The following is a 555-nucleotide window of genomic DNA, read 5'->3' on the forward strand; positions in this document are numbered from 1 at the left end:
CACACACACACACACACACACACACACACACACACACACACACACACCCTCTGGAAGGGGGAAGCAGTGGGGATTTTGATCAGGGGTCAGAGGAGTAGCCAGCTGGACTTGGAGTCTGGAAGATCCTAGTTCAAATCCTGCCTCAGACATTTATAAGCTGTGTGACCTTGGGCAAATCATTTCACCTTTGTTAGTCTCAATTTCCTTATCAGTAAAGTGGGGATAATAATAGTACCTACCCCTCAGTATGCTTTGCAAACTTTGGAGTACTAAATACATATTAGCTACAGCTATGATAATAACTTCTCCTTGCTGGGATGGGCTATTGAATGTATTTATCCTTCTCTATGATTGGTTATCTGGAAGAATATGAGACCAAAGTTTTCCCCTATTAGAGATATGAGACCAAGATTGTGGAAACCACCATCCTCCTGAGTTCCAGAATTTCTTTCCTTGGGGGGAGGGGGGTGTGTGTACAAGATTCTGACTCAAAAGTTTCTATCTCTAACTACTGGTCCTACAGGAAGTGTGAGTTGAATATCCTATAAGAACTAT

The sequence above is a fragment of the Vombatus ursinus genome, unplaced genomic scaffold (genome assembly GCF_900497805.2).
Source record: "Vombatus ursinus unplaced genomic scaffold, bare-nosed wombat genome assembly UNPS02014807.1, whole genome shotgun sequence".
NCBI lineage: Eukaryota > Metazoa > Chordata > Mammalia > Diprotodontia > Vombatidae > Vombatus > Vombatus ursinus.